Raw genomic sequence first — 23,844 nt, 5'->3', positions numbered from 1 at the left:
ATTTTAATAAAAAAAATAACCATCTCAAGATAATTAGAAAATAATTTACAAACAAGACTTGGCATCGTAACAAACATGGTACAATAGAATAACACCACTCAGCTCAACTTCATCGATATATTCCAGACATTCGACAAATAATGTAACGTGCGCTGCATTAATGAATGATTAAGTAGTCTGATTCTTCCAAAGTGAATCGAATAACATTTTTAGGAATTTTATAAATCAAAAAGTAATAAAACCAACACCCCTTGAAGTCTTTTCAAATTTTTATTTTGTATTTCTTAGCGGAAAACGGTTATGCCATACAACAATTCACCCGGTGATTAATTTTTTTAGATAGATTTGATCCAAATACCTAAATTATGTATGTTTTTTCGAAAAGATAGCGTGTCGAGTTTGTATTTTCATAGGAGAGATTATTTGGTGTAAACTTTATCTCAAAAACTGTATAATCACCGATTATGGACTTTGATCCAAAGATCGGTAGAGAAATAATACAATTTGAATATCTTCTCAACATTATCACTAATATTCTTAACATCATCTGACACCTGTCTACATAGTTCTTGCCTTTCCTTAACATCGTCTCCAACATTTTTCATTATCATTCTTGATCTTCCTCAGTACAGTTTTTAATCCAACCCTAGTACTTCTCTATATCAGCTGTAGTCTCCGTCAAGATCAGAAAGTGCTCAACTAGAAAAATTTCAAAAACGGTCTAAAAAATAACTCTAACGTTTGATTGTCTGTGTCTTCAAAGGTTGTCGCGCAAAGATTGTTCTAGAATCTTGCCAAGAGCATCGCCGGAGATTCGACTTTCCCAAAATCAAATAGATCACCTACTTTCCAGGTGATCTATTTGATTTTGGGAAAGTCGAATCTTCCTTCGCTTATTTGTATATTTTCAGCAATTTTCCCGTTCTAGACAAGCATTGCATAGATTGCAAGACTTGTAAGGTTATTTGATATGATTTCAGCATTTTCTCGTTTTAATACTTCGATTGGAATATTGTTAGGAATCGGTGCTTCACCTATTTTTAATTCAGCAAAGATATTGCTCTGTCCCCATACTTCAAACGGTTCCGTCATTTCTTTTATGTCGTACATAGTTGTTGGCAAGTCGTTTTCGTGGGATACGTTTTTGAAACACCTTGGTTTCTTACTTTTTCCAATGACTAATAGAGGCAGTGCACGGTAGCCTGTAGCGTTTGCACAAACCATCGCTGTAATTTGCTCTTTACTTACTTTAAAACAAGGAGCAGCTTTTCTTCTACGGAAACTTAAGGATTTTCGCGGAAGAGCTTTCTCGATTTTGTTACAATTGTAAACGTCTTCTCCAGCAAAGTCACTACTGCATTCAAAATTGTAGATTAACCTTCCTCTTCAATAGTCTTTTATAAGCTTGATTATTCTTTAACCATCCAGTGCTAGCTTTAAAGTGGGGCAACAGTTTAAAGTTTAAATACAGGGAATTTTCTAGCTACTTTTGTTTCATCCCTTCCTTGGTCAATTAGAGTAGAAAAGATTTTTCACATAAAATGTTAATTCCTGAATTAGGATTTCAAGTCCTTTTCATTTTTATATCTCCTTTTTGTGCAAACCTTTTCTAGTTTATCGTAGCTGTAACTTTATTTTGTGTGCGTACTGATAGTATTGATTAAGAGCCCACTTTACCAGGTCGGTCAGTTTCTGAGGGGCGCAGACGACGGACGTTCGGAAGCAACGAGGCGGAGTTTATTTTCTACTAGGCCCGACCCTTTATAGATAAAAAAACATCGTGTTTATTTTATTACGATTCTTTTTCTCGTCGATGTTGTTAATGAAGAAATTAAACGACTTCTTCTAAATATTATTGTTTATTAACAATTTTTCTTACTTATGAATTACAATCAATCTTTTTATTGACTTTCCAATTTATTTATTATTTTAGTTATTATTTTGATTTTTTATTAATAATCGTAGTCGTAGCCCACCTTTTTACTACGTTTGTTTTTTTAAGTATTTTGGTTCACAACAATTTACATTACGCAAATATCAGTTTTTTAATGCTTTTTTTCGATATGAATAGAATATTAATTTTTTAATAGAGAAATTAGAGAAAGAAGTTGAGAACATCTAAGATTATGGGTTTATAATTCAATTGAATGTAAGGCAAAAATCAATTTCAAATGCAATAAATAATTTTGCGAGGCATAAAACATTTATATCATTTTGAAACGAAAATAACATTTATAACTCCATTTTATATTAAAATAGATATATTTGCAATACAGGGAATGTGAAAAGTTCGGTACAACATTTATAAATTATATCTTTGTTGTATTATTATGCGTTCGTTTGATATACAGGTGTCTCAGAGTAACCGTGTAAGTAATTTTATTTGAAAACACAGGTAGTTACAAAAATTAAAGAAAAAATAGCTGAATAAATGTGGTTCCTTTATGAATATTATTACTTTTCATTCGAACTTTTTTAATATTTCTGTTTAAAAAAATGGACTGCATGGTCTGTATCACCTTGTATAAGTAAATGAAATAATATGTAATACCTAATTAATAATAATATTAAATAATGATTCAAGTATACAAAATATGGCTAATAGTGTAATAAATAAAACAGCCCTGACTAGAAAAATCTTTAGGAAATTTTAATTTGCCATCGTTGAATAGATGTAAGCTCTTGAAATTCGCTGGACACTTCACCTCGACGATGGCATTTTCGTTTTTTATTGTTTCATTTGGACTTGCAACTAAGAATCCGTACATCCTACGGATGAATAGAGCTCAAAAGTTTGCTGGCAAGTTATATTTACTTTCAAATTTTTTTAATGCAAGCCATTCATAGTCTTAGCCATGTTAGTGCTATTATTTCTAGCAAATTTCGAGTACAAGATTGATTTAACTTTATTTAAGCAAGACGTGTCATTTCTCATCCTACATACATCACCAAATCTCGATGCAGTTAGGCACAGATACCTTTCTTGGATCCATATCTGATTGGTACTTTAGCTTCTGGTAAGAATTTGTATTTTATTTCTGTTAATGCATCCATCTTGCAAGTTTCTAATAAATTCTTCTTTCTTTTATATTCTTCGTGTGAAATGTCACTCATAAATTATAACCGAATTGCTATCATTACCCTGATCGGCTTTCGCTACCTACCTGAATTACCCCGTATACACGAGTATTTTTTTTTATGTATACAATTATTTTATAGCAGTACCACTCCGGATGATGCATCGTAATTGACGTTCGAGCGTTTAGCGTTTACAGTCTTTATTCAGTTTTTATTTACTTCTTCTGAAGCTGTAACTAAATTAATTCTTCTTTACCTGCGTTCTTCATAGACTGCTATGCCATGTCACTTACGGTTTCTCGATATTTTTGGAATGGTTTTGTTAACATAAATGGTATATCCACACATAACAATAATTCTTCAGCCTGTGTATATCCGGTACCGACAGATAACAGAAACAACAGCAGAGTTTATCTCAATAGACTCATTGCTTTCTTCAGTGTAAAGCTTCTTTTTTATCCCGCACATAAAACATAAAAGAAATGAGCTGCTAAGCCCTTCTTTTGACTCATTAATAAATTTAATGTGAGTTTTGTTGCAGTTGAATGGATTATTCTCCACCATCAGTATTTGGTTCTGCATCATTTGTATTATTTATCTTATGGTATCGCTTCAAATAATGTATCGTTTTAATTTTTACTGTGATGGTTTATTCTTTTTAAATAAGTCCTTTTTATGTGTGCCACAGTTTATACAATAAAATTAATAAAATTTAACTTACCTTTCGGAATGAATACATTTTTCAATTAAATCTCGGACTATAAAATATGAAATTTTAGATTTTATAAAAATTTATATCGTAAATTATTACCGTCTATTACTCCTTTTTCGAGAACATCTTCAAATGCTAAGGGGTAGTTTTTTAGATGAACATACTTACCCATTGTTTATAAAAACTTTACACAAACTAAATTAAACTAACACTATAGTACACAATAAAATAACAACTATTGACTATAAATTCAAAAATTTTGTTAAATTACACAATTATTAGTAGAAAATCACGGAAAATAAAGTTCAAAACGTACTTTTGGAAATGATTATTTTCTCTACCACATTAAAAAGTAATAGATAAAACAAGGAGCTTCGATGAAGAGAGTCGATGTCAGCGCCGCTCAGTCGGCAGGAGGCGGGACTAACGCGGTGGTAATACTTCGTGGGAATCTTGACGGAAAATATTCATTTTTACGCTACCTTATTGCAATTTTAGCAAATTACAAACTATTCCTTTATAACTAAAAATTTTGAAAAAATTTATTTGAAAAATGTTACTATTTTCAAGTATACTATCATGCAAGCTAAAAAAGAACGACCAAATTCTATAATATTGAGGAAAAAAACCCCTTTTTTTGGAAAACTTTAAAAATTTTCACCATGCGTTATGTAGAATTGTTAGAAGAAGCTATGTACAAAATTTCATCCAAATATTTTCATAAATAATGTATGTTTTTTGTAATTTGCTGAGCTGTATGGTAAAGTAGCCTCTTAATATTAACCATAATATTGATAACACTTAATCACATATACAACGCTCGTTATCTAGTTAGTGTCGTTGCAATTATACACTCATTCAAAACTACAGTTTTGTTTTTCATCAACGGAAATTACTCTTACTGTCCTTTAATCTCCTGATATTTTCCCTACTATGTATACTTCTTGTATACGGAGTATGTTAACCCTGTTCTCCCGCTAGTTCTCTCAAACATTGAGGTTTAACTTCCTTCTGCACTTATATGTTATGATAATAATAATGATTTTTATGGATAACCAATATATATTTGGCTTTGACAACGCCTAATTGTAGTTAATCAGTGAGCTTCACTCGAGAATTTGTTCACGTTTTCGTTTTAAGGGTGTCAGAGAACAAGAGGAACTGAACAGTATCAAAAAAAGAGACAAAAATGGATCGTATTCATCTTAACGAACATTGCATTTATAGTAGTAGTACCAGACCATACCAACAACCCTCGTACGTAACTAAAAACACAATACGCTCGGATTAACCCATAACAGCCGGTAACAGTAGCAACTTTTTCGTTCATTGGGGTGGCTTGGCTATACAACAAAAAGTATCTATTTTAGTACTTCATGAATCGGTTTCCCACCACGTGTCCGTTTTATTCGCCGTCAATTGGCTGTCACAAATACGTGCTCTGTTATGCAAATTCGCTTTCAGCGGCAAGAGGACTAGTTGCGACGATCCCCTGCCGAGTCCCTTTCCACGCTCTTTGATGTGTGCGCTTCGCGTGTTTGTTTTCTCTATTTCGTACACCTTGAATTCCCTCGTACACCATCTATTTGAAGTGTAATTGGAGACGGCTCCGGGCGGATGCGATCTAAAGAGATGACTTACTGTTTGGTCGACGATTTACAGAGTCGTGATTTATTTAGTTTTTCACGTTTAAAGTAGAAAGTCTATATAAATCAGAAAATTTATTTCAACTAACAAATGAATTCAGATCAAAGTATGTCGTAAATTTTTAAGACAATGTTGCCAAACACTGTAAAACATAAAATTTTAATACCAATTCAAGGTGGTATGTAAATGTTGAGAGAATAACAGTCGTAAAAATAATAGAATTTTTGGAGAGACGGCCCCGTAGATGTCACTGTCGCTTAATTAGCTCGTAGCGTATCGTAAATTGGAAAACGAGTCGAAATGCCTCATAAAGATCATCGGTCGCCCCTTCGTACACCGTCTCATTGGCTATTAAGCCGGAGATTTACATCTGTTAAGCCGCCGAAATGAGAAATCTTAATGAATTGGATCGCGTCGTTCGAAAAGGAGCCATAATTCTGTCGTGATTAATGTCTGTATTAATCAGACAAGTATTTTCATTCTACGTAAAATAGAAAATTTTCTAAAATTAAGAAATCTAGTGACATCATCACCGCTCGTAAATCTTATTAAAAATTGACTACCTTTTCAAGTGTTTACATATAACAGTACATCCCTAAGTGAAAATCGATAACTTATTAAAAAAAAATAATTGGAGATCTCAACGCTCGATGAAGACGTAAAACTTTAAAGTGCAAGAAGAAAAGTTGAGGTGCTCTATCGGGTTCGTTTCGTGAATGACTATCGAACAAGTTGTATACAAGACAATAAAAACCAGCGGACGCGATAAAACCAGTCGAATGGGCGCAAAAAAAGCCGTACACTAGGTTAGGTTCTAGCGGACATCTAAAGTGCCGCCGTATCACCGTCGAAAGGAAACCCGTTTAGCTCGTTAAAAAGATCTAATTACAATTTAATGCCGCCACGCGGTCATCAACGAGTCACCAGACTGACTGTCTGTGCCTTACACAAAATGGTTAATATCTCCTAGAAGAATTTCTTTAATCATTAAAACAATTTTAATAATACAATACATTTATTAAAATCATGTGTTTCGTGCAGTCTCGAAATCAGACACGATCGTCGTTATTGATCATCATCGTTAATTCAGCACGTCAATTTCTGTAAATTTTCTACACCTGCTTATCGTCTATATACGTTCTCGCCGATGTTTGTTTTCTTTTATTTGGTCGTGAATTATATGGGATCGCGTTGAAAGGTGACCACCTTGGCTGTAACGATCGCTTAGTTGTGTTAATTTCGTGACCCTTTTGTTCTTGTTCGGTCGGAACAGATTCGGTAACGTGATACAGCTAGTCTGCATTCGCCAGAGCGAATCCTTAAAATATCCTCCGATTTATTGGCTCGGAAAATTCGTTGAGTTATACGTCTGTTATTGTTCGACCTGCCGCCGATTTGCATTTTGAACTAATTAAGAAAATTGATGTTTTGACCGCGACCGCGTACCGTGTCTTCTTTAATACCAAGAAATGTGTTGGATCATCGTGATGGCATGGTGACGGGAACCAAAATTTAACGATTTTTATCTTTTATAAACGTGTTTATTTTCCAATAAAAAGTAAAAATTTTATAAATGACCCGTGTGAACACAGCAACAACTTTTATATATTTATAGATATCTTCGTTGTCTCTGAAAATAGCGGTATATTAAATACACCATTAGAAAGTTTGATTATTTCGTCATCTCAAACCGAGTTTTGACCTGTTAATATCTTGAAGAATATCGAGAACGGCAAAAAAAGGACACAAAGAATAACATTTGACATTCTCTCTGATGATGGCCGAGTGCCGAAACTAGTAAGACAAAGAAAAGCAATTATAGACCAACTTCTTCTTCTTCTCTTGATCCTTTTGCCCGATGACGTCGTTTTTGCTATTCCTCCATCCACCTCTTCCACTCCCTCCAGTTCCTGGCTAATTACTTTATATCTGCTAGAGTCTTCCTTCTCTTCTTCCCAACTTCTGCTATTCAAATACCTTTTTTTACTATTGTGTTATGCTCCATTCTAATTATGTGGGAGTACCAATTTAGTTGCTTTCTCTCTATTTTGCTAATTATCTCCTCTTGATCCACTCCCAATCTTATTTCCTCATTTCTTATCCTATCCTGCTTCGTCTTCCCCTCTATTTTCCGTAAAAACTTCATTTCCATTGCCGTGATCTTTCCTACTGTTTATCTTAGAGTGTCCATGACTCAATTGCATATGTTAATGTTGGGATTGCCACCGAGTTGTACACTTTCAATTTTATCTTTTTATCTATCTCCTTCTTCCCAAAAATTGTTCTGTTTAGAATATGATATACCTTGTTTGTTTTCCTCATTCTTGCGTTTATGTCTAAATTTATCCTTCCATCTTGTGATATTATCTTACATATTTGTTGCCATATATATGTTTCTTTCGGGTTATTTCCTATTTCCTTTTTATTTATTATACGATTTTACATTTATTTCTTCTCTTGATATTTCAACCAATTTCTTTGCCTTTTTATGGTTACCAGCGATATATCAGCACTATATCGCCAGCATAGAGGAAATGATCTATTTTTACTGGTTCCAAACTTTTATAACCTATTACTATTTGATATTTATTTGTTCTTGTTTTTATATTTTTTATCATTCCATCCATTAATATTATAAATAATAAGTTTTATTCCCTTGCTCATTTCAAAAGTTTTTGATGTTTCTCCCTTCATTTGTACTATGCCATTTACTTTCTTGTACAGGTTTTCTATTATTTTTGTTAGTTTTTGTGGTACCATTAATTGTTCTAGACACTTCCATATAACACTACGGTTAACTGTGTCAAAAGCTGCTTTTAGGTCCAAGAATATTAGGTATAGTTCATTTTCCATCTCTATTTTCCTTTCAATGATATTTGGGATTACATGTATACTCTATATGTTGCTTGTTCATCTTCCAGTTTAATTTCCCCTACTCTTCTTAGCCTTCTAAAAGACCACCCAAAACACAACAGGTATAATGGACTTCGATTACAATTCACATATTTTTATGTACATAAGCACAACAGAGTTATGTATGTTATTAATGCTACTTTGTATGCGTACTTTAAATCATCGAAAACGGTACTTCCATTGAAAGTTAATATTGTTGTGTTTAACATGGCAAAACTTAAATTGATCACAACTTTTGTAAATGTGAGCTATGTGAAATTAGACATGCAATAGTGTTTAGCAAATAACAACCAGCATGCTATTGCTGCTTGAATATGTTAGGATAATACGTTCTTAATAACAGGAAGCAGGATGCTGTTTGCAGGTAGTGATATTACACCTGCATAGTACAAAATGCGCTTAGTGGAACGTTGAGGTTAGGTAATACCAAATTTTAAAAAAATCGTTTCCTTTAAAACGGTTAAGAATTAAGAAATAAAACTTTTTGGGGCTACAAAGGAATGTTAGAGGTTAGATTGTACTAACTGTGCAGTTTTCATAGTGATCAAAACACTTCAAGCCCGAGGTTTTAGATGATATGGTGATTATACAGCACAATCCGATTTTGCTAGGAATGATAATTTTTGCTAATTCTGTTAACTACAAAGATATTAGCAAGTAAACTAAGTGGAAAAACAAGAATAAATCGGTTTGTGCCGTCGTATGGGTCTATAACTGAATCAAGAATAAATAGTATAACAGTTTTATTTATGGATCATCAAATCTTTTGTGATTGGAATGAATCAGTTATGGTTAACGTAAATTATCGATTTTTTGTTCCCGGTAAAAGCTGTACCTATACAAAACACTCGAAAAAATGCACCCTTCGCGGTTTGACGAGAAATTTCAAAAGATTGTTGCGCCATAAACGTCAGAATGATAAAATTCTGACAACACTAACCCTAATGTCCGTGAGAAAACAACGTGTACAAGGTAATAAGTGCCCCCCAGAAAAATATTTATACTGACATATGACTCCTAATGGTTCGCTCTTATGCGCAACCAGAACGGTAAGTTGGCCCACGTCCCCTCGCCTATGGTCCTAAAGGGTAGAAATCTTAATCCCGATCTTATTCTTATGAATACATTTTCATAACTTTATTGCTCGCAGAGCGATTCGAAGGTCCGTGGGGTTAGTTTTTCCAGTTTCGCTAACCGTCCGTGGTTTATTGGCCTTATGAGAAACGTTTACGTTTTGAGAGGGTCGTCGTCCGTTCTGAAATCTATGGGCTCTTCGTATCCGTGGAGATTCGTTCTTCGGGCGAGCGCTTGCTATGTTGTTTATGCGATGTTTGCGGAGGACCAATTTTTTTCTTACGGCCGCATTTATGGTCGTATTTTATGGTGCCCTAACGTGGTAGAAATACTGCGGGGTGAGGTTTCAAACCGATCCGATGTCAGACCGTAAAATTTTGTTTATGAAATAAGATCAAATTGATCCGTAATGGTTCTTTATTTGTTATTCATACATACAGATCTAATTTTCAACGCTCGGTTAAGTTGACATAAATTCTTTAATTACATTTACAATTAAATTACGACTCACCGTTATTATTTAGTTCTTGTGATTGTTTATATTTATAAAATCCAATTCGTTTTCATTCTCACGTCTTTTCCACTTACCTCAATTAATAAAAAAAGACCCTATTCAGTCGTTTCTCAGATCTTCGCCGACTACCTACTACCTTCAAAGCGGCTCGCATACCACGCCGACAGTCCCAAATAAATTGTTGTAGTTTTTGGGTTAGGGATTCTAAAAATTCAAATTTCAACGTCACACATGTCAACATCAATCCCCGCACCGATAATCATCCTGATAATCCTTGGGATTGTTTCTTGTAAAGTCGTACCCAGAAGATACGAATGCTACTATTGCGATGATGTCCTCGAACTGACAAAATGCGCTCTACCGTATGCGAAAACTTGCCCGTCTGGTCGTTTCAAGGATTTCTTTCAACAGTGTGTTATAATTCGCGAAGGAGAAAGACACGTATTTGACTGCGCTTGGTTTGATTGCAACAACATAACTTCTCATCCAAAATTTGGTTTCGTTCTTGGATGTTGTTCAAGTTCTTTATGTAACGACTTGGCTTATTTAAAAAAATTAAGTTAATAAAATTAATTATAAATAATAATTAAGGCTTTTATAATATCTTTTTGTTAGAGTCCGTGTAATATTTTAACGTTCAAGTTGAAATTAATGATTGCAAAGGTCGTAAAGTTTGGCCTCGTTGGGCGTACATAGCAGGTTTTATAGTTCAAGAACCATTTCGTTAATCGCAATTACGAAGGGTTGGCTCTCATTTCACATATGGCCCGTTTTCGTAACGTAGTTAAGCCTCCATTGAAAGTTTTTCTGTATAATCTCTGCTTGGTAGGGTGGCTGCGGGGGGCGAACCCTCCCAGTGAAGCCCACTCGTAAAAATACAAAAACGTCCACCCTTCGTGTCCCGGTAAAAAAGAAGCTTAATATGTGCACATTAAAATAAACCGTTGGTCATCTGACGCTTGTAAATCCGTCCAGTTTTCCCGCTTTTAATATTACCAGGTTTATGTTCAGCACTGAAATAGGGGGTTTCGATAAACATTTGGTATTTTTTTAATAAATTTAAAAATAATTAAATGATAGTTTGAGTTAGATTCGATGTTTTGGCATCACGAAGCCTTTCGCAATTGATATTTACTTGCTCTATATATACACCCCGTAATTACATGATTGATGGAGTAGTCTAGCAAAGAACGCCATGTTTCATGTTTCACTGAAAGCACACCACCTGGATAGAAACTGGAATTTTAATTATTCAATTAGCATAAGCGATAGGCCCGCTTTTCTATATTCCATGAATGCGCAGTCTTCTAGCGTTTATCACGAACATTACTCACTTCAAGGATTCTGGTGAGTAATATTCGTTTTGCGCGCGGCGTTTTTATTTTTTACCGTTTTGTCATTACTTCACATTTCTCGCAAATTTTTATTACTAAAAAAAATATTAAAAAAAATTTTTTTTACACCTAATGTTAAAAATCAATAAAACTCTTTTAATTTTTCTTTAGCAAAGAGTTTTGTCATGCGATCCGATTACCCCCATCGAGACTAACCCCATTAATAATTTAAATTAAAAATATTCGCTCAAACGATGCAGAAAGTTAAACATAAAGGACTTTCGAGGAGAGAAAACGTCAAGTGCAGGCAAGCCGAGTTTAACCGAACGAAACCATTCGGGCACGCGCCCATCCCTTAAGAAATCTACCACCAAAGAAGGCCCAAATTCTAATTAGCACCGTGTGCCACTCATCAACAAACGACCTTCGAATTAATTACGAATATCGTTAAAAATGGGTTCCTATAATTTATTAATTTAAAATGTTACTTAAAAATTTAATCTTTTGTTAAAAACAGAACCAAACACAACTTTCGAATCGATCGGTTTCAGATTCGAGATCCCCTCCAACGATAATTTTCTCTCCCACAAACTCGTGAGATACAGTTACAATTATAGTTCAAGTCAAGCATGAATTCCGTTGAGAATCCTAAACGTAAAGATGGATAAAGTGATATAAATGTAATGGTAGAAATACGTGCAATCAATGACGCGTTAAGTAGGCGTTTGAAAGACAATCTTATTCTTATCAGATTTTCATCTTCCACAACAGTAACTTTATACCTTTTTAAAAAAAATCACGGGGAAGGGAGTGTTCGTTATAGCCAAAAGTCCGTTCTATGAAAAATTTTTGTAACACTGGCATTAGAACTAACACTAGACCTAGAACTAGAAATCTTCGGGTTTAGCCGTCTTAAGAGACTTACGGCTAAACCCGAATATTTCTAGTTCTAGATCTAGTGTTAGCTTTAGTTTTAGTTCAATGAAAAATATACAACAATCTAACGCTGAATAACAACCAAAACTATAACTAACGCTAGCATTAGAACTAATACCAGACCTAGAACTAGAAACATACGGGTTTAGCCGTTTTAAGAGACTTACGGCTAAACCTGAATGTTTCTAGTTCTAGATCTAGTGTTAGTTCTACTTTTAGTTCAATGAAAATATACAACAATCTAACGCTGAGTAACAACCAAAACTATAACTAACGCTAGCATTAGGACTAATACTAGACCTAGAAATATTTGAGATTAAATATATTTTATCCGTTATATCCGAAGTTCGTTCTAACGAGTAATTTCGTAAGATTTAGATTATGATTGAAGTTCGATTCCGTTACAAAACGTATTATAAACAAAATTACCTCTTTAAATTGAAACGGTTTTTGGCTGTTCTCACCTAGTCAACATCTGTTATTTGAAATATCGTCACATTGTTGTTCGAAAATTAGGTGTGCTTCCTATATACGCATAAAATTTGGACGTTTCAATTAATCGTGGAGCTGGTGGACCGAAGAAAATATCGGGTTCCTCCGTCCGTTCCCCCAACGACGCCGACGCTCTGAACGATTTCCGTTCTCACGCGAAATATTTCTGTGGTTTGGCTTGGAAAGGAAGTACGAGCCACAAGGCACAAGGCTTCATCGTCGAGTAAAACCAGTTACCGTCGTGTACGTAATGGAAGTTATTAATTAAACAAAACAATCAGATACATTAAAAACCCATCAATGCACAATGATTAAACGAAAAATTAATGATCGTTCATTGACTACACGAGTCTAAATATTTTTGTAAGGTATGGAACACCCCCCACGAAGTATTGATGTGACAGATGTTTTAAGAATGTGTGTTGTAATTAGGGATGAACAGCGAGACCTTATCGAATACGTTTCAATACGCTTCCATCCTTCCACTGACTAGTACCATTATCCTTTTCCCTTAGCCGAAGGGGAAAGCCCCTGAGCGAAGGGGTAAAGAAACCCCGGGGCCACGGCACAAAAGTTGAAAATATCAAGAGGTTATTTCGTGTGCTCCTGGACGTACTCGACAATGGGAAGAGAACGGCTCCGGGGGTTGATTTTTCACACTTCGTCCCTTTCCTCGTCCCGACATTCGCGTCCTTTTGCTCAGACATCTCGTCCTTGTACAACGTTAATGACGTGTAAATACGCGGACGATTTGATTTGTCTCTCTACGGCATTTATCTAGGGAAATATTGGCCTTTATTATTTGTTTGGCGAGTCCATTGTCAGTTCCCGCGGCGAGGGTTTATTGTGGACTCACGTCTGATAAATGACGGTTAATTTATCAGAACCGTAATGTATAGTTTCTCCTAGTACCGCATGTACGGCCCCCAAGAAAACGGGTATGAATAAAATATTCGGCGCGGGGCATGCATTAGTGAGAAGAACGGGAATAAATCGATTAATTTTATACTGTAATTTTCATTTGATTGCTGCAGTTAATGGCCGGTAATTGTAACCATGAATCAAATAGATTACATGACTAGGTGTAGTTATTAACAAAACAACTACTAGAACTTTTTCATTCTATCTATACTTGTGTTATAAGTAGTCGAAATTAAATAATATTAACATAAATTAACTGTATTAGCCTACACTTCATTTTCTTATATTTTTATATAACACTGGTGACTAATATTTATAAAAGATATTAGAAGTTTGCAATTTTTTGACAAACTGACCGAAATGGTCGGGGTGGCGCAGCAACAACGCTATGATGTTCTGCCCTGTTACTGGTTTATTCTGCTGTAAAATACTGCACGCCGGTATGGATAAATAGTCCATATACTCAGAAAAAAGATACACAACTGAACTCGACAATGAGAACATTATCAAAATGCCTTAAATCCTCTTCTCATCGCCAAACAATAACATCTCTCCAAACCTGAAAGAGTTCAAGATAATAACTGACAACCCCCTGTTACAGATTCATGAAAATCTGCCTTATGTTGGTAAGAATCCTCTCAGATCCCGATATGCTCCATTAAATCTTGCTGAGAAACTGGCTAGAAACAACTACAACATTAATTCTGATTGGGAAAAAACTACAACGCCAAAAAGCACCATGAGGAATTAACCAACAAATCCTCCCTAACCAGGAATCAAAAGGATTTGGACTTTCCAGTCACCTATGGAAGGGCCAACAAAGTACGACGTTTATGGTGATAGCCTCCACAAATAGGGAATGCTGCCATCGTCCCAGTGTGTCTGCCGAGCTCCAAAATAATGTATCCAGCTTTTGAATGGCTAGCAGAATTAGATATAAAATTAGATTGAATTGAGAGAAAAAGTATATTGCTATTATAGAACATAGAATATAGGTTTTCAGCAATTTTCAAATTTGAAACAGAAAAAGTTTGGAATTATACGATATCTAAAAAACTAATAGTTGTACGATTTATGTTCTTATTTTAGCATAGATATAAAATTTTAGATTGAAGTTAGAGAAAAGAGTATATTGCTATTATAGAACATAGATTATAGGTTTTCAGCAATTTTCAAATTTGAAACAGAAAAAGTTTGGAATTATATGATATCTGAAAAACTAATAGTTGTACGATTTATGTTCTTATTTTAGCATAGATATAAAATTTTAGATTGAACTTAGAGAAAAGAGTATATTGCTATTATAGAACATAGATTATAGGTTTTCAGCAATTTTCAAATTTGAAACAGAAAAAGTTTGGAATTATACGATATCTGAAAAACTAATAGTTGTACGATTTATCCGTGATTTATGACGTTCTGCCTAACCATTACTGTATTGTTTTCAAAATTTTTTTACTATGCTTATCAACATACGACAGCTTTAATAATTTGTTCATAAATATGGCAAAAGAAATGTGTCTACTTATATTCGTCTTCAGACTTTTCTTTATCACTGAACAACAAGATTTGTTTCAAAGTATTAGTAGAAACTGGCTTGATTTCTTATATGAACCAGAATTTTTACAAAATCTCGACTTATTTTTGTTAGACCACTATTTATTCATTATAATCACTTTTACTGTAACTTAGGGCAGTGATCTGTAATAGTTGGATCTATTTGAAATAAGTGAGAGATTTTAGGATGTATTGAGAACCGTTGAGAGCTATTTGAGTGCATTTAAAAATTATGGCATTAGAAGCATAACTATCAGATAATACGAGCAAAGTAAATACGACCGGCAAAAGGTATTTGAAGCAGATATTTGGGTTATAGTAAAACCTCATTAACGCTATTTAGAGCTGAAATCATTGAGAACCTTTAAGAGCGATAGGTATTTGGAGGTGTTAAAAATGAATGTATAGTCTCAAATTATTGAGACTATCTATGAAATAGTTAGAGTGAGCTGATCTGAAATTATGTCTAGGAAATCTAAAGTTAAGAAGCTGATTGATATGGTGTATTAATGCAGTTAAGAGATTATTGATTTCAAAAAGTTTTTAAATGGAAAATATAAGTAGTCCAAGTGTAACAATCTCGAGATACGGAATACTCTTGAGGAACATAATAGAAATATAACCAACATTGCAGCAATAAAATTCTTCTCTATCCCTCCCTGTCACCCAGGGCACAACTTGACCTAGTCTGCATAATTATTTTCGTTTTGTCTATGTTTGTTCTCACCGGCTTCGCCATGTCTTTCATTTTTCTATAGGTATTTGCTGTACTCTTTCTACTTCGGCTTAAGATGTTACTGTCGTCCACTAGTATCATAAAAAGAACTTAGACGAAATTTGGACAAAACGTTGGCGAATTTAAAGAAACTTGCGAAGATTTACGCATCTGTTACAAGCATGATGTTCGTCTCCCTATTAAAACAGAAATAAAATATTTTGGGGTCCATCTAGCTAACTATTTAAATTGGGGAAAACATATCTGGCCCAACTGGGACTCATATATAAAAGGTATTGGTTTATGGTGAAATTTATACTTCACCAATGAAAATAAATTGCGTTTGTATAACTCTATCGAAGACCATATGGATATACGTTTGGGGGACAGTCATATGTTAAAACTCCAACGGTTTCAATATAAACTGTTGCTACAAAAAGTAAATGCACAAAGTATATAACAAATAAACTGATCCATGAGGACTTGGACATTCCTAGAGTTACGGACGTCATCACAATCTATGCATTACGCTATTTGGAACGTCTGAAAAATCACCCTATATACGGTAATACAAAACTGGGTGTGTTACACCACTTCACTAATAAAAATGAAACTCTGATTTTGAACAAAATTATATTGCGGCTACTACTATACCATGTGGAATTAAATCCTATTGAATTGATATAGGTTCAAATTAAAATTGAAGGGGCTTATACAAATACTACATTTAAATTGGTGGATGTTCAAAAGCTTTTATTGAAAGCAATCCAAATCAAAATTGTGTTGATCATACAATCAAAGAGGAGATAAAAATGAATGAACTATATGAATGCCTCGATACATTTTTATTTTCAAAGTATGTTACTTGCATCAAACTTCTTTATGACACAAAAGTATGTTACATCAAGTTCCGCCTTAATACGACATCTACACCATATTGATAAATAATAAAACCCTAGATAAAAGCTCACTATAAAAAGTAACACTCTTTAAAAATTTAGGTCTTTTTTCGATAAACATCAAAATTCTATAGTATAATGCTGTCTTGTTAAATAATTTATTACGCTACCGCATAAATTTCTCCGTTAGTAATAAAACCGTACATAAAACACTTTTTGCAGTTTCATGGTGTCGACTTACGTACGTCTCTGAAGGTCCAAGGTGGGAGAATTTTTTTTTATAGGGGTACTCCCCTTTCATCCCGAAACTTTTATTGCCATCTTCGAGGTCGCCTATTTCGAACGGTACGTCTGTCAAAAGTTTTTTTCTGTAGTCGACCATCGGCGAAAAGGCCACTAACCCATTTTGAAGTTATAAATTTGCCGCGCATCAACGACATATCCCACGGTTGGCACGGTCGTAAAACTTTTCGACAAACACGCCATCAACCATGTATTTGGGCCGAAGCTCTCTCGGTTTCTAAGACTTCCAGGGATACTAAGTAATAATCAATAAGGAAATGGACGTGGGTCCAGGGAATATAAAACTATACTGCAAAACTTGAGGGAGAGAACTACTTATGGTTCGACATTATATAAAAGTAAACCTTAATAGGGCAAAGTCTGGTTCGAAACGTTTTTTATAATTTTTTGGTTGCAAAGTAGGTTTTGTAAATCGAACAATACTTGTTAAATAAAAACTAGCCATGCGCTTATAACGGAAATGGTAATTTATTTTCACGCGGTTGAATTGAGTGACACACAAATTGTTCGCGATTGTATTGTGTGGTGTTTCGTTTCCGCGCATGCTTTAAACACGGTCCAATGTCGAGAGGTATGGACTTTTATTAACAAATTTGGTTTTGTTTCATTATCGAAAGAGTTCACGCCCGAAAAAGTACATTGAAACCCAGGGGAATCCAATCTGACGATCAAATAATACACCCGGACCCGTTGCATTATCGACTCGTCGCATTCGAAACGGAAAATTGGTTTTTGTCTGTTTTGTTTGTTGAACACTCGGACCGAATTTGACAGTCGATAAAAAGCTATCCGATTGCGCGTTAATTAAATCCGATTGCTCGTAAATACGGTCACATACCGGATAAAATAATAATTATTGCCCGCGTGCTCCCCATTCGGGGAGCCATTCTAACCGGAAGTAATTACTAGCACCATTATAAGCAGATTTCCCGACTGCACTAATGACTTGGTAGTGTTAATTAGGTACATAATTCACAAATAGGTAACCACATTTATATCTATAATGATTGTAATAAAATCGACTTTCTTTAAATTTTGGTTTTATACATACAGCTTTGACAAACATTATGTTATTACAATGGGCCGTTACTTTCATTCGAATAGAAACACCGTCTTTCAAAAAATCGATAAACTATGTAAAAATAGGATTGGTAACATTTTCAGATACTAAAATTGTTTAATTTTTGCAATAATTAATCTTCTCTATAAAAGCTTTGGTGACGTTTACGAAGTTTTCGCGAAAGATCAAGAAAACACAAACGTGCATCGTTCGGATCTCTTCTTCTAGCGCATAAGATTCTCGTGGCATCTCTCTCATCCACCCTTTATTGGTTTTTATTTCAACCAATCGCGTGAAACGACGGTGACGTCTCCAAAGTTTCATTATTTTTTTTTAACTAAAACCTAGTTTGAAAAAAAAATAAAAAATTATAGAAGTCTAAAATGTTGCTAATTATTGCTTTGATTACAGAATTTATCTATAATTCGATACAAAGTTGTTTCAAAAACAATTTTATTAAGATCTTAAGATTCTAATTAAGATATAAAAGAAATAAATAAAATAATAAAACACTAAAAAAAGAATTCTTTAAATACATCCTATTAACTTAATTGAGTATCTAATGAATTTTGGTAACACGATAATGTTACCTTCCATGCCGAAACTTGATATATTTGAATTCCCCTTTTCCAATATGCTAATTAACACGGTGTTATTGCCATTATCTTTTTGTGTGGGACTAAGCGTCGCGTCGGTAAAATTATCCACAGAAGGATCGCCGCAACGTGCTTATTACCAACCAATAGAATGTCATTTCTCACAGTTGTTTTTGGTTTCTTCGTCTATCTCGATTTGTCACTAGCAGCTGGTACAAGGTGAATCGGAATTTGAATGCACTGGTGATATACATTGATCTGTCACCGTGACCTTTTTAGCTATTACGCAATAGCATAATTTTAGTCGTTAACATCGATTAAAAAAAATTGGTATCCGTTTTTCAATAATTGATTTTGACACAGAAAAGAAACTCGGTTTTGTGTAGCGACCTCGATGATATCGTTGCATTATTCAAGTAATAGACGAAATGGTTCTGTTTGTGCGTTTCCACTTGGGGAACTTTACGAAAGAAAGTTTTCGATTTTAGAAGATTCGAGGTTTTAGGATGCCACTTTTTCCGAAAGCTTTTATTTGATAGTTATGGTTGTTCGTAACTATCAAAAAAGGATAACAAATAAAGTTAACGAGGCGATAATTTTAGGTGATTAACAGCTTGATATCATAGGGGTAATTTTTCCTAACCTACACCAATAAAATTAAACGGCGTATCAAAGTCGGTATAAAGTAATTGTACCGTTATTAAAGTACAATCAAGGAACGTATACTCGCGTCCAGCACGTAAAAGGGTTCGGGTCTGGCTTATGAACTTCTCGCATTACCGGTCTCAATTGGAAGTTTGCAACTTCGACCATCTGATAACTGTATCCCCAAACAATATCCCATTTACGTTTCCTTGCTGTCAGATCGTCGGAGATAAAGGAACTCGAGGTTGATTTGCGATAACCGCAGATCGAGGCGTGTATACGAGTTTCCATTGCTACTTGGCGTAAGATAAGACTTTTCGGAGGCTAACATAAATGGTAAATACTCGTATACTAACCGAAGGTAGTATTCCGGTAATACAACAAGGTTTAAAAGCGGATGTCGTCTGTAGGTTTTTTTTGGAAATTTCTCGCGTTCGTACTCGAGGCACTTTAATCTACCAAAAGCGGGAACGCATTCACTGCGTACATGAATAGGTTGGTTATTGACGTCGTGGAAAAGAGAGGAAGGAAAGGTAAAAAAAGCCGCGCCGACGACGGTCCATTTAACTTGTCAAGAGGGAACAGCTGACGATAAAGAAAGGCCTGTTGATAATAATAATATAACGGGGTCAAAACAGTTCCGAGAACTTACCACTCGCGGCCTTTTACTTCATCCAGGTGGTAGCACTACGGGGAACGCTTTTCATAGCTCGCTTAAGGTAATTACCTTATTAATTAGTACCGAATGGAAAATTATTCGTGCTTTCTGTATCAATTAAACCAGCCTTTCCTTTTTGAGATGCACAAAGCAACGGGTTTAAATAGAAATATTAATTGTATATAAAGTACTAAAATAATAAACATAGAAATGATGCTAGTTATACCATGTCGAGTAATTTTATTCCGGTTTTACAAGTACATTTCGTTTATTGATGTTTTGCATAATTTTTGGCTTAAGGCGTACCGTGTCCGCAAGTTTGTTGTCATTACCGACAAGGAGGTAAAACTCGCGAAATTATAATAACAGCTCGGAAAAATATGGTTATGCTGGCGCGCAATTTATTATATCATCCGACTCCCTTGGCTATGCAAATTCGGCCAATTATAAATTATGCAATAACCGTTTCGTTTCTATACGAAGGGGAACGGGTCGAAAGCGTTTTCTCTCTTAGAGGTTTTCAGTTCGCGCACAATCTAAGGGCAAATTCTCCGGAACAAGATTTTAGAACTCGCGTGGCAAATTGTACGTTCGCGAAAGTTGGGATCTGTCGTATTTCATATGCAAATAACGGAATCCTGTGAAAAGGAGACGAAATTTCGAAGCGGGCGGATCGCGAGCAACGTTTTAATAGTAATTCTCAAGGAAAGTTGGCCAGATTACGAGATTATTAAGAGATATGTTTAAAACGGTTCCTTAGTTTTTATGGCTTATCTTTTTACACATATTATGTATTTATATCGCGTGTCGCCGACAAGTTATTAATATAATATAACGATTCGCATTGATAAGTCGAGCACGTAAATGTATTCATTTATTATACAACTTGACATTGTGTATAATAATAAAAATGATAAATACCAGTTTCTGATTAATGGTTTAGGTTTACGCATTAATTACATCACCAGTTAAAGCTACAACAAAAAAAATAAAACAAAGCCAGATTCTAATTTTATTCCCTGCGCGGAACAACGGTCGATGTAATGGCACTTACCCCAGCGGTAGTAAAAAATTCAAATGCTAAAAACCAGAGCGGCGTCCTCGTAAAAATGCCACATCCTGCGCTTTGGTCGCTTCCTTTACGGTGTTCGTCCTGTCGTTCCTTTCTCGAATTGTATATTCATAACGAAGGCATGTGGAACGTGGAACGGCTCGTTCGTTCGAGGGCGTCGCAGGACGAGTGTTAATTAGGCTACAGGCGTTAATTATCAAGATCAGAGGAGAAGTCCCCGAGCCCTGCCGCCCCCGACTATGCATATTAAATTTGTTTTACGATAGTCGGACAGGTGAGGTGGTGGGAGTGGACGATGGAATCCGCGGAAGGGTCAGATAACATCGTTGGATGAAGTGTACTCGAGGTGTGAAATTTGTAACATATACGAAATGGAATTCTACATCGTGTAGTTCAAATCGGAGTCGTAATTCATATTTAATTTATTTTTACTTTTTTTTTACTTTTGGTTATAATGAAATAGTTAGATAGAAAAAAAATTAAGACTAATAATGAATTCTGGAACCTAGAGAAAGTTTCTGATCAATTGAATTGAATTATATCTCTTATGCATGTTAAGATTTTGAACATCTCAATACATTTTTAGCTCTGCTGAGATTACTTTTATATATTGTTACCAATTTGTCGAAATTATTATTAATTTGAAGAATTAATGATATTATCGCAGGGTTGAATGCAATATGCACTTACCTGAAATATATTAAATACGAGTTCTTAATTGGTTTAAAAGTTTTTGTGAAAACCTAACAAGTCTGTCCTCAAGCAAATCCTGAAAAACATTAATGATTTTTATTACCGATTATTTTACCGATTGGTAATTACCGATTGGTCAACGGTAGAGCCCAAAAGATCCAAATCGACTGCGACTCCACTGGAGGAATCGAATGTTGTTCTAGTTGAACAATCATCGTATAAAACGGATTTACGGAGTTCTGCGTTGGATTGATTCACCCTATTTATATGCAAGTCTGGAGTACATAAGTAGATTTGGTTCGAGAGCTGTATCCTTACCAGCACGGAAGAACTCGCGCATCACATGTTTATGTAGTTCCAAGCATAAGTTAATAGAAGATAAATAGCTCTTTGTCAATAGCTGAGTGGATGGTGCTGAACTATGTTAGGTCTGAATGATGCAATCGAACCCAATTGGACTCCATCTGGTAAACTAGAGGCGAATGATATGTCAGTGGCCCATACTGGAAGCGCATAAAGAATGTGGGTACCACATCTGGCAGAATAAATGTTCTGAAAACTTTTTTTATTTGGTGAAAGTAATCACACAGCTTCCAAACAATGTACTTAAGTAACTTTTAAACATTGAGCAAAGTAGAACTATATAAATAAGGGCTTTAATTATAACATGAACTTTTGCAGAGGTAAAAGATATTCTTGGAGGAGGTTCAGTAGAACGGTTAAAGACAAATATAACAGTGAAAGAATTCAGTTGAAGTTGCTACATCATCTCGTAGAGTGATTTTTTTTTCAGATTTGTTTCGAGTTCACTTTATAGATATATGATGCTTCAGTATAGAAGATTGGCGGTCTCAAGACAAAGTACAACTTTCCTTTTCTGATTGGTCTTGCTTGAGAACCTCACTGCAATTATCCATGTCACTAGCACAGAAATGCATCCAGATGTCTATGTTATTATTTTTTTGGTTAAAGATCTGTATGTTGCTGATGTAGAAAGTTCTGCAGTGAATCCAAGACACAATTAGCATGTGGTGCAAAGAGCAAAATCTGCATAAGATAGTAATGAATAATGACTTGGGTTAACGAATACCATTTATAAACGAAGTGAAACATCTAGGAGTTACTCTAGATAAAACCCTATCTTGTAATGCCCATTTAGGAACACTCCTGCAGAGGTTAAAGCCTTCAACCTGGTTTTGCCGAAGATTTTGTGGAAAGAATTGTAGCATGAAATCTGAAAGACTATATGTGACTATGGCTATATTAAAAATCACGTATATGTCGGCTATCAGTAAACTATTACACATCTGCTGCTGTTCGAGGGTTCTCGGAAAAATTTTCTACCAGAAGGATACCAAATCGTAAAACGTTTGAAGCCAGTGAAAGACATCTTAGGGAAATTGGCACGCTAAAACCTATATGAATAAACAACGCTGGTCGACAAAGGTTTCGACGAACTGCTAACGTTGAAGAATTGATACTCGATGCTGTTCAGTTATCTCCTGGTAGTGTAGTTTCGAGTACAAGTGTATGGCGAACATTGCGTAAGCAACAATTGTATCCATATCATGTTACACATGTGCAAGATTTATTACCAGAAGGAGCGCAACAAACGCAGAAATTTCTGCCAATGGTTAATTCGACAATGTACAGGGTGTCCCAATTTCGATGTCCGCATAGGCTATCTCCGAAACTAAAAGAGATAGAAAAAAAGTAGCTTACATGTCATGATCTCGTTTTTCGAGAAAATGTTAATGCCGAAAACTCCAAACAGCTATCGTCTTTTGTTTTCGCCCTATCGGCAAAAACTGCAAATTTTGCGAAAACGACAATCGCGAATATCTCACTTATTATCAAAGATGGAATATTATAAATAAAACATTATATGAGCAACTTTTTACGAAGAATTCAGTGGCGTAGGTAGAATTTTTTTTCCATCTTTTATTTTCAAGATTTTAGACGTAACTTTATTTTTTTAAATGGAAACCATAGTTGGCTATGACCTAAAATAATTTGTTATTTTCT

At 34.9% G+C, this 23,844-nt stretch overlaps 1 long non-coding RNA gene across 1 annotated transcript; it reads left to right on the top strand.

Annotated features, from left to right (window-relative positions):
• Positions 1–1,660: 1,660 nt before the first annotated feature.
• Positions 1,661–3,812, top strand: LOC139430608 (uncharacterized). Its single transcript, XR_011641001.1, has 2 exons — positions 1,661–3,017; positions 3,620–3,812. It is a non-coding gene; the product is annotated as an uncharacterized lncRNA (long non-coding RNA).
• The last annotated feature ends 20,032 nt before the right edge of the window (positions 3,813–23,844 follow it).

This window comes from Onthophagus taurus, chromosome 7, assembly GCF_036711975.1.
Source record: "Onthophagus taurus isolate NC chromosome 7, IU_Otau_3.0, whole genome shotgun sequence".
In the NCBI taxonomy this organism is placed as follows: Eukaryota; Metazoa; Arthropoda; class Insecta; order Coleoptera; family Scarabaeidae; genus Onthophagus; species Onthophagus taurus.
This window is presented reverse-complemented; position numbering and strand designations above follow the sequence as displayed.